Genomic DNA, 11,729 nt, shown 5'->3' on the forward strand with positions numbered 1-11,729 from the left:
TCCATGTTTCTCTTGTTACCAAACCAAGGGATTCCTTTACGAGTTGTTCAACGTCTCGTAATTTGAACGTTGTGTTCGATCCTCCAACGTCACCCTTGACGATGCCCCATACCAACTCGATTGGATTCAGGTCGCAGTGATAAGGTGGCAGTCGTAAGACAGCGTGACCCTGACCCTTGATGTAACTGTCAACTTTATACACGGGGTCAGGTTTCATAGTTTTGATGATTTCATAGAGCTGTGGTTTCGTCGCTCGAGAAGGAAAAGTAATGTTCCTCCGTTGCAGCCAAGTAACCATGTCTCCTTTACGGTTATTAGAGATTCGAGTCTTACTTTCTGGATCCTGCACACTATGATACGGTGCATTGTCCATGACAATGAGAGACTTGGTTGGCAAAGCTGGGACTAATTTATCTTTCACCCACTCCAGAAATACATTGTAACCAAATGTATGCAACAGCTGTCATAGTTTGTACTTTGTAACACGTAAATCATGGTCAGTTTCAACGTGTTTCTTCAAAATTCCTAGGTACAGGTACTTATTTTCTGAGTAATAATATAGCTTTATTGTTACGTGTCAATTCCCAAATTGAAACAATATGTTAACACAGGAATATGTTACAAATCAATACAAATTACTGCACAGCAATTACAATGGCAATACACAATAGAGTTGTAGTACAATCTCCAATGGCAATACATAAAATGACAGTATCAAAAACCAAAAATATAGTGGTGATAGCAAAAGTCAATGATGATAATATAGTCACCCAGTGGCGACGGTGGTCAAGCTTCCGTGATGGGCCTAGGTAGGGAAAGCTGGTCTTGATGTGTGAGAGAGATACGAGAGGGAACGCTCTTGTCCCCTTATATACAGTTGAACTAGCTTCTGGAACCAGTCTGACAGCCTGACAGAATATTCCACATCAGCCCACGGTATTCTGGAAGTTTACACTAGCATGTAAACATAGCATTTTCCTCACCACTACTTACGTTAAACAGTACTACTTTCCTGACAATCAATCATTCTCGTGGGTTTCACCGAAGTTGTAAACGTCTGAGACCTGCGTCACCTCGGGCTTACCTCCCACTTGAAGCTGACACGCCGCGACATAACTGGAATAATGTTAGAAGCGGCGTTAAACCCAACTCACTCACTCACTTGAAACAAAGGAAGCGATTGACGCCATGCCCTTTGGCGTGTTTACATTTTGTAACTGACTGTATGGGAGACTGACGTGTTGACTGTACATGTTAATTGTTACGCTTGACCCAGTAGACAATATCCATTACTTACATATTACTATTATGAATGCAAACGATTTTATATGTGGCATGCATTTATGATTCGTGCATCATCCGGATTATGTATATGTGTGCTCACAATCTGCTTCACACATTCCAAGAAGTCATCTTAGCCAACACAAAAGATACAAGATATTGGAAACGGGTAGACTGCTAATACAGTCTGTGAGCCACATTTGTGAAAGGTAGGCACGATCTTTGTTAGGCATGATCGCGATTTTTGATAGGTTTCTTGCCTTGCCACGCGAGGCAAGGGTGGTATACACATACATTTGACTGCAACGTGCACGATGCTGTTATAGTATCGGTTACAGAGCCACTTTCACGAGTGCACTGCAGCTGTCGTAGGCTACTGCCACTGCTCACTTTCATATTGGTTCTGCTGATATAACTCTTGCCAGTCATTCTCACACATTACAATCCCAACACAACTCTTATGTTCCATTTACGTTTTTGTCATGATCTAGATGTAAATGCTAAAATAGTTATTCGAATTAAACTATATGTTTCCACTGTCGTGTCATGCGATGTGATCTTACGGTACGCACATTACAGAGCTGTTACGGCCAAAATGATAAAATTATTATTTGGTATTTATGTGTTCTAGATAGATTGTCTGAGAATTGCTATGATTAACCCTAGTGCAAATAGCAGTGATTTATTGTCAAGTTTGTTTTTTAGCGGTTTGCAATTTTCGTGGTTACAAAGGGGGATAACTGCTGGTAGGTTTTATTTTGGAAGTATATCGCTGGCATGCCTGCCATCATTGCCATGTGGGTTATTCTTTTGGAAGAATAGATGGTCTACAAACGGTATGAATTACTGTATTAGCAGTCTTTGCTTGGAAGCATTTTGTGTTAATATTATTAACTTATCAGCAGCACTTTCTATAGTATTCAGTCACGTTATTAAGTCTGTATTTTCACATGGCTTTTGAAGCTGTTGGCTGCATTCAAAACTCGCTCGCTTTGCACGAGATGTTTAAAATAGATTTTGCAACAGGTTGTTTTGCGAGGGCTTTTCAAACTTATATAAGAGTAAATGCATATTTATAGAAATATTGGTTATATGACTTGACTGACATGTTTCGGTTCTCCAGAATTTCAAAGATGTAGACTTTGTAAAAATATATCTTTATTGGTGATGTTTGATACATAAGGTTGTAATAGTATCACAATGTAAAATAGCATTATGTCATGCTATATTTTCTTATTTATTGCAGTCAATCTGTCACAAGTGAAATTTCAACACGCTATGAAATATGAACTGAACTTTACTAATATTAACTTTCACTACAGCCTTCAGTCCTGCTTGTTTTCTGAATTGGCGATAGGGCCTATAGATATATCTACTATAGAGAAGAACAAGCGCATTTATGTAAAGAAAACTCCCTATTCTTCTATAGCCCGCAAGGTGGCGGAAGTTTCAGACAATTACTGACAACGTAAACACAGCGGCGTGTCGAGAGTCTTTTATACTGGTTCGCAAACAAGATCACCAAAGACCATCAAATTTCGTATCAACTTGAATGACAAACCTTGGATTGGTTTGGTTTGTTTGTTGTTGAACGACGCACTCAGCAATATTCCATCTATATGACGGCGGTCTGTAAATAATCGAGTCTGGTTGGTTGGTTGGTTTGTTGTTTTACGCCGCACTCAGTAATATTCCAGCTACATGACGGCGGTCTGTAAATAATCGAGTCTGGACCAGACAATCCAATGATTAATATCATGAGCATCGATCAACGCAATTGGGATACGATGACAAGCATCAACCAAGTCAGCGAGCCTGACCACCCGATCCCGTTAGTCGTCTCTTACAACAAGCTTAGAATCCTTTTACGGCAAGCATGTGTTGCTGAAGATCTATTCTATCCCGGATCTTCACGGGTCTTGTAAAAGTTACATATGTACATCAAGTACAGACCTAGGTGTTTGATTCCGACCTCAACTTATCGAACCCATTACTTTTTACTGTACAAAAACAATGGGTGAGAGATTGTTGCACGTTATGGGAAAGACATAAGCGGTTTGTGTTTATGAATGTGCCATCTGGTATTCCACCCACTCAATATGTCGCACCCGCCTTATCATGATGTCACAACTACAATTTAGCAGAGTATAAATGTACACTAGATGTCAGCTAACTGCACACAGCCGCACATCATGGGAAAGGTCCACATTCGTGACATCTTTCTTCTGGCCACAATCGCCCTCACTGCAGGTTTCGACTGCAACAAACCAGATGGTCTGGAGTCAGTGAATGCCCGACTCGAGGCCATGGAACGTCATCTTTTGGCTGTCAATTCAACTCTCTATGAAGAAGAAGCAATCATCGAAAGTGAGTATGCATTGTCTGTTTCTCAAAACATTATATCCTCTTTGAAACAAATTACACATTAATTAGTTTAAGTTCGTTTATGCTACGTTCAGAATTAATCCAGCCATGTCATGACTGGGGACATGAATGCTAAGTTTCACGCATTGTAACCATGTGGGGAATCGAACAATGATGTGAGGTATGACGGGCCAATGTTTTCACAACTGAGCTACCCGACAGGCCCTTATAATGGTATATATGATCACATTTTACGAATTAAGCTGAAACTTGGCATGCTTATTCCCACAAAGGATAACATCAGAATTCGTTCCAGAAGTTGATCTTTTGATTATTTTATTCAATCTGTGTTTTTAAAGTTAGAAACATGTGACTTCCTGGTTTAAAGCTCTCGATCAGTAGAAGCTACAGAGCAGAAATACATATATACAAACTATCAGTTTTGTCACAGCAGTTTCTAAGTAGTCAATTTGTGCTAAGTTCACCTGACACCACATTGCCTATGAGTGAGTGAGTGAGTTGGGTTTAACGCCGCTTTTAACAGTATTCCAGTTTTATCGCGTGTCAGCTTAAGGTGGGAGGAAAGCCCAAAGTGATGCAGGTCTCAGACGTTTACCACTTCGGTGAAACCCACGAGCACGGGTATGGTGTTGACAAACATAGAAACATTATCGGGGCGAACCGGGCTTCGAACCCACAATCATAGGTTTCTGGCGTGACCAAAGGACGCAACTCTGCACAGTGAATCGCGGCGCCTTAGACAACTGGGCCCCCCCCCCCCCCCCCCCCCCCGTGCCTTCCAATGCCTATGTACCATTAGAATTAAGGTTTGGCTCTGAAAGTTAAATTTCAGGCCGTCATATTGTTAAGTGCGTCGTTACAAACAAATCGTGAAATCGGCTCTATAAATTTGTGCCAGCACCAACGTAAGTTGTCATCACCATTATGAAAGATAACGAAAGCACAAAATTCCAATATTTCAGTTCTCCAGAAATTTTGAAGTACTCTTGTCCATTTCCATTATGATTTCTGCTCACAAAGTATTGTCTTCTATACTTTGAATATTGTAGTAACCAAAATTCGGTATTTTGCAAACTACAACTGAATACGTCCTTATTTCATTATGCCAGCCTACAATGATTGACATTAGTTTCTTACATTATTACCCACGTGGTGAAGATGGTGGTAAGATACTAAATCCTTACGTTACACGTGTGTCGTACAAGATTTATTTTTGGTTTTGATTGGATAACCATGACCTATCACACCGGATTTTCATTCATAAACAAATCGCGAGACGTCATTCGCTTTCTCAACTACAAGGCAGAACTAAAGGAATCTCACGAAAGCGAGAGACATTTACACACACTTATTAAACCAAACAAGATCGTCCCACGCATTAAATTCGCTTTGCATTCTATATATGTTATGCACAGAGCTACTGCAGACATTACATAATCGAGCCATATCCATATGCAATGTCTACCGATAGATCGAGGGTCCCAATGAGCGTGACGCACTCGACCACTTTCGCGACTTTCAATTTGATTTATCGTAAAAGGTTAGGCGTGGTGAAATGAAGTCAGTTTAAACGATCTGGACAGATATCTAGACTTACGTTCGATGCTCCGGTTGTGCCACCAGTGTCGCCATTCGAAGCGTATTTTGTGACAATGTTTCCGAAAGTGTTTGTTCATGAATGAACATACGACTGCAGACCATATCACTGAAAAGGAACATGTCCGATACAAATCATTCGAAAACTCCGTAGAAGTGTGCCTGACTTCTGATTATGTGTCCCAAAACATCCCAAATGTGAACAATAACATTCCCTATCTCTAGCGTAAAACGCTGTGAGTAGACCACGGTTGTCTTTTCTTGTTCCGGAGGTGACCTTGCCCTTCGTTCAAAGCTGTCACTGACATAAAAGTAGACTTGATGTTCACGTCTTCAGTATAGGGTGGTACGGTTAACATGAATGTCTTTGGCGAACACTCTGATTTCCCTCTTCCTTAATAGTACGGACAGGATATAAATTTTGATGATTTTGATTGCACAGCCGGGACCCCTGCAGTGCGAGCAACCGACCGTTGGTCCACATTCAAAGCGCGGCGCATGTGTGACTTTTAAACTATTCTTATAGGTTTCCTGTGTACTAAGAACAATGCGCTTGAATTACCATAAGTTGAAGAATTTCTTCAAAAAGGATCTTGAGCGTCGGTGCTGTTATGTTTGCAAGAGCATGTTGTTAATGCGTATGCATAGAAATGTTAACAATGCCCATATTTGGGCATGTATCACTATTCGTGCGCAACCAGATTTTGCAACCGGTTTTAGCTTCGTCTGGCAACGAACGAAAGTTGTTATGAATTTACACTTAAATATATATTCAACGTGGGTAATAAATACAATACCACACTCGTGATTTTTCTATGGTATTTGACCTCGCTTTTCGCTCAGTCAGATACTCGTTTCGTAAAAATGGTATCTAACGAGAATGAGTGTAGTATTCTCTGTATATTTGCTGGTTCCATCTTATGATGACACCTGCATTTATTAAAGACCTGCACATCCGATTTTCAATATGGCCGCCAAGGAAACCATATTGAAAACCCTTTTTTTATAGCTATTGCATAGAACATTTAACTCAGTTTAATGCAATTTGATTTGTAAGTAGTTATTGTTGGGTCGCAACATATTTTCGCTTCTGAATTTTTGTTTCTTTAAATACATTAAAATGTATTTTCTCGCGCCGTAAACGTCATCTACTCAGAAATCACTGGAACAATGAAGCTGAAACAAATGGTGGCATGCAATTTGAAATTGTCTGACAGATCATGACTGAGGTCAAGGTCAATACTTTTGTCATTAAAGGCCTGCAAAGATTCTATATATAGAATGTCTGCTGAACCAAGAATTTATGTCCTCATTCCGGAAAAAAACATACTCCTTATAATCACAAAAGGTTTTGACCAAGATCAGCATCATTATGTGGGAAGGCTGAATTTGTTGACAGAACGATGAACCATAGATACAATTTATGTTACTCATATATACACCGGAAATGCCTCCTCTGTCTAATATTCCGTGTAATATATTTTCAGAAATGACGGTGTCTGACGTTTCTTTTGAGGTTACCTGCCAGAACCAATCACGGCTGACCCTCTATGGTAATCAGATTTACAAGTTTCAAAGGGTAACTCTCAACAATGGAGGAGGCTACCACGCACCTACTGGTATATTTGAATGTCCTGTGACTGGCACTTACCTATTCTGGGCCAGCATACTGCCGTATTCAGGTAAATACGTCCACGTCGTCCTAATGAAAGAAAAACATGCAATGTTTTCCACTACTTCCAAGGGGGCTCCTGCGAGTTTTTCATACATGGTACGAGTCCGGCGGGGAGAGAAAGTGTGGTTTCGAACATTTCCGTACACAACAGTCATTTGGTGTACCATCCACTCAGGTTACGGAGGAACCTTGATTCATCAGCACTGATTGTAACACCCCCAGTCAATCTGAATAAAGAAACTTTGGGTTAGAATATTGTCAACATTTCTGTTTGCTTACACACATGCAATTCTACCTTTTAAGTTTATATGGGTACAATGTGTGAAGCCCATTTGTGGTGTCCCCCGCCGTGATATTGCTGGAATATTGCTAAAAGCTGCGTAAAACCATTCTCATTCATTCATTCATTTTAAGTTTATAATAATAATTAGTGACTATCGTTAAAATGTGCCTCTGTTGACGCAGCAAGGAATGGGTACCCGATATGTCAGATGGATGTAAAAACCTAGCGCCCGTAGGCACGCTGAGTTGTATACTTCCTAGGGAGTTAAGATTGATGTCTGGAATGCAAACATATCTACTGGTCAGGAAACAAATAAAATTGCATTTGAGCAGATACTAGCACCTGGATACCTGCGGTATTTGAATGTTGAATAGTTCGTAAAGAGTTTTCTAGATATCTTTTCCAAACTTCTTTGTGCGTAATCAATTGAAAATTATTACTGGAAGGATGTAACACCTAAAAAACATTTTTAATTTCACAGACGTGTTGCAGTAGAAAAACATCAGACGTTTCTTAGAAATTGATGTCACACTTGAAATATAAAATTGTGTTTTGTGAGAGATGAGGTCCTTGGTGATAAGAGGGAACAGCTTGTGTGCGAAATGACTTCCAGATTCAATATCAGCAATAGTATATGAAAAAGATCATTTGTCAAAGTGATTTATTAGTCCCCCCCCCCCCCCCCCCCAACACACACACACACACACACACACACACACACACACACACACACACACACACACACACACACACACACACACACTACACCTTTTGCATGCCATATTTCAAAATTCAAAATTTGTTCTCCAAATTAATTAAGCAACCCTAAAAGCCCCACCTAGGTTGCCTCACCTTTTCGGACATACCCTTTTCGACCAAACGCCAAATGGCCTGGCGGGCCCGTGCGCGAAATACGCATATGTCGGAAGGCGCACGTTAAATTCCTAACTTCTGTAAGTAAGTAAGCAGTCTGACAACAAATGATGTTCAAAAGTTTTGTGGTGTTATGACATTTGAAGTTTGATCCATTTTAAACAAAATGGCACACAATTGTGGCGTCTATTTAAAATGTTCTAAAGCCGTCTTGCCCCTCCCTTTTTTTCCTTTAGTCATTTCTTGTTTCTCATTGATGATTTCGTTCTGAACAATAGAACTATGGTACGGACTACATATATTAGGTGGCTATCAGTAGATATAATTATATAATGTCAGTCCAAGTAAATGCAGTGACAAAATACGAACTATTGTGCATTTAAGACGTATCAATTCAGCTTTCATCTTCTTTCATAAATACATTTTTTCATAACATTTTCATGCTCAGATTGCGAGTGCACGGTACGGTCTCTGACATGGCGTTATTTCCGAGTTGAGCATAACACATATTGCATAACACATGGTGATCTCACCTGAATATATCATGCAACAGATTTTATCTTTATTGGCGGGACTTACTCTGCACACCGAGTTGTGAAAAACAATTACTCTAATCAGCGATGTCCATCTGTTATTCTTGTGAACAGCCAGGCGCAAGCCCGATCTGTTACCTTACAGTTACACCATTACACACAGATTGCACAGTCGTAATGGGCTTAACCAATTCACACCAATGCACTATATGTTATAAACTTTGGTACAATGTCATTGTTTCTTAAAGTTGGCATCGCTGACGCAGGCGTCAAACATGCAACAAACCGCCGTGTAAAGTTGAACAGTGGCGTAAAGAGTCGAACAGAGTCGTAAAGAGTCGAGCAGACTCGTACAGAGTCGAACAGAGTCGAGCAGAGTTGTATAGAGTCGTAAAGAGTCCCTTAGGCGTACAAGAATCATTACTTCAGCCTTTCTTTCCACATGAATTTCACACGTGGAAATATAACACTGTTCAAGGTGACGTAAAACCAAACTTACTTCCTCACTCATTCCATTTGGAGTTTTAGCTGACAAAGACGTTGCAATACAAACGCATCCTTTCAATGTGATGACTGTCAATGATGATTGAATAACCATTTTATTCAAAAGTGTAAGAGTTATAGAAATGAAGACCACAGACACATGTATATAGATAAAGTTTGTTTATTAATCAGCTGATATGACATAATGTTGGATACTCGACAAAATGTATGCTCTCTAATCCAATCTAGTTCTGGGTTCCCATGTATTTCATGATTTTTAAACTATAATCAAATAAAGTAAACTACGAACTCGGAGGGACCACTAATTTTAGTTCGTAATAACCGTAGTTCGTTATATGCGTATATACAGCATTTATACAACAAATGGTCGGGACTAAAAAATAAGTTCGTTACACCGGTCAGTTCGTTATAAACGTAGGTTACTGTTTGTCTAAATACATCTTGTTGCATATATTATCTGAATCTTCATATATAAGACATTGTTAACCAACCATCTTCACATACTGAACCACTGACGTGCCACACTTATACTGATCGCTATATAGCGCCTCACACACACAAGAGCAACTCAGAGAAATGCATCCACGTGAAAAGACAGATCACGCACTTGCTTTGAGTTTGAACCCCTTTACCATGATACTTTCAATCATGAAGCAAATGTGGCGAATACGAGACATCAAAACAAACTTGGTGATCATGGCAATGTTTTTGAGTGATATTCATATTCATTGTAGCCAATGACAAGAAAGCGCGGATGTTCAACTTTAATATTACAATTGTAGACACATCTCGAACATCCTCATGAAGCAGATACATTTGTATTAAAGAAGTTGATTATCCATGATAACGTGTCCTTCGTGGGAGCAAGCTGAAAATTAATGTACACTTCAAGCAATACAGGACTGTGTCCACTATTCGTATTGACATAGACACCATTTTGGAAGGTTTTATGGCACTTCAGAAAGGCATCCTTTTAATTAGGGGGGCACGGGGGCAGTCGTCTAAGGCGCTGCGATTCGCTGTGCAGAGTTGCGTCCCTTGGACACGCCAGAAACCTATGATTGTGGGTTCGGATCCAGGTTCGCCCAGATTATGTTTTTAGGTTTGTCAGCACCATACCCGTGCTCGTGGGTTTCACCGAAGTGGTAAACGTCTGAAACCTGCATCACTTCGGGCTTTCCTCAAACATTAAGCTGACACGCCGTGATATAACTGGAATAATGTTAAAAGCGGCGTTAAACCCAACTCACTCACTCACTCACTTTTAATTAGGTCACATTCCAGCAAGGTCTGTTTCGGCTGATATTCGAGACTGGTTATTATCTGGGGTTGACGCCTTTTAAGATCAAATACTAATATTTAAAAGGCTAAACATTTATGCTGAGCTCATGATATTGTTCTCATTTCAAATTGCTGACATAAGACCAAAAACGTTGTCAAACAATGTTTATATTTCGTAAGGTTAATTCACACGCTTGTTGGGTCAGTCTTGCTATTCTTGCACAACTAATTACATATCAAAGTATACACTGATACATGCTTACACGGAGGAGAATCGGGCAAACAACCTCACGCAGTTTCATTTTACCACACGAACACCGTTTCATCCACGTTCTTCTATTACAGGAACGTGTTACAGAACGTGGGCAAGGTTGCTCGTGATGTAAATGCCATCTTGCAGCAAACACCTGTGATATAGTGACTTTTACGTACGCTTGATCCAGTTAACAATATCCATTAGATCGACCCACTACATATACTCGTATGAATGTTAACTTTCTATTACCATATGTCCTGGAAGCTGGGATGTGTTGACAATACATGTTAAGTTTTACATATGCTTTACCCACTAAACAATGACCACTATTCCTAACATATGTGCCATGAATACTATGTGATGAATGTTACGATTGTATCTTATGCATGTAAAATACGTAAATTTTCAAATCTGCAATCTGCATAATTTACATTATTCTTGCGGCAACAGGATGATGTAAATCGTAGTCAGCACTGTAAAGATTGTATGAAGGAAGTACTGTTGAACTTCTGACGCAGATCTGTTGATAATGCCCATTGACGCATTTGTGAAAGGTGGGCATGTAAAATATTCTCATTCTTCCGTTGGTACTGTATAGATTGCGATATAAGCCGAGGAGACGAAAATGGCGTTAAACCTGTGAAGGAAATTGTCAGGAAAAATTGTCATGGGACAAAAGTGTAAAACATGTACGACGGCAAAATATATGCTTGTTTTTTCTTTTTATGTTGAACATCGCACACAGCAATAGTCCAGCTATATGAAGAGGTTCTGTAAATATTCGAATCTTGACACGACAATCCATCGATTGACATCACGAGCATCGCTTCATTTGGTTAGGGATAAAATGACATCAGCTAAGTCAGCGAACCTTACCACCAGTGGCCACTTACAACAAACACAGGGTGCTGGTGATCCCCGTCCTTACCAAAATGTCTAGGTGTTCTAACGCTGTTGAAAGAACAATACTTTCATCACTGGCTCATTCTGTCCGCACTTCATACCTTTTACCAAACAGTAGCCACAGTTTGTAGCCATAGCATATTCATAACACATGCTTTC

Source organism: Haliotis cracherodii, unplaced genomic scaffold, assembly GCF_022045235.1.
Source record: "Haliotis cracherodii isolate W230 unplaced genomic scaffold, xgHalCrac1.p SCAF_18, whole genome shotgun sequence".
NCBI lineage: Eukaryota > Metazoa > Mollusca > Gastropoda > Lepetellida > Haliotidae > Haliotis > Haliotis cracherodii.